Here is a 251-nt window from a genome sequence, read left to right as displayed (position 1 = left end):
GTTTCAACTCGATGGCACCTGACAACAACAACAACTCCTGGTCAATAACACCAATGGCTGGGAAAAGATGCACGTTTATTATAAAACATATGTGAGCCCACACCCCTAATTTATATTCCTGTTCTTACTGTGGGCAGAGCTTCCAAAAGGCCCCACATTTCAGGTATATTTTTCTGACTTTGCTCCACAGTGTCTCTCTGGACATTTTAGCACAGTTGGATTAGAGGTTGGGCTTTAGAGTTGCACATCAT

This window comes from Chrysochloris asiatica, unplaced genomic scaffold, assembly GCF_000296735.1.
Source record: "Chrysochloris asiatica unplaced genomic scaffold, ChrAsi1.0 scaffold00072, whole genome shotgun sequence".
NCBI lineage: Eukaryota > Metazoa > Chordata > Mammalia > Afrosoricida > Chrysochloridae > Chrysochloris > Chrysochloris asiatica.
The sequence above is the reverse complement of the archived record's forward strand: the minus strand, read 5'-3'. Positions refer to the sequence as shown.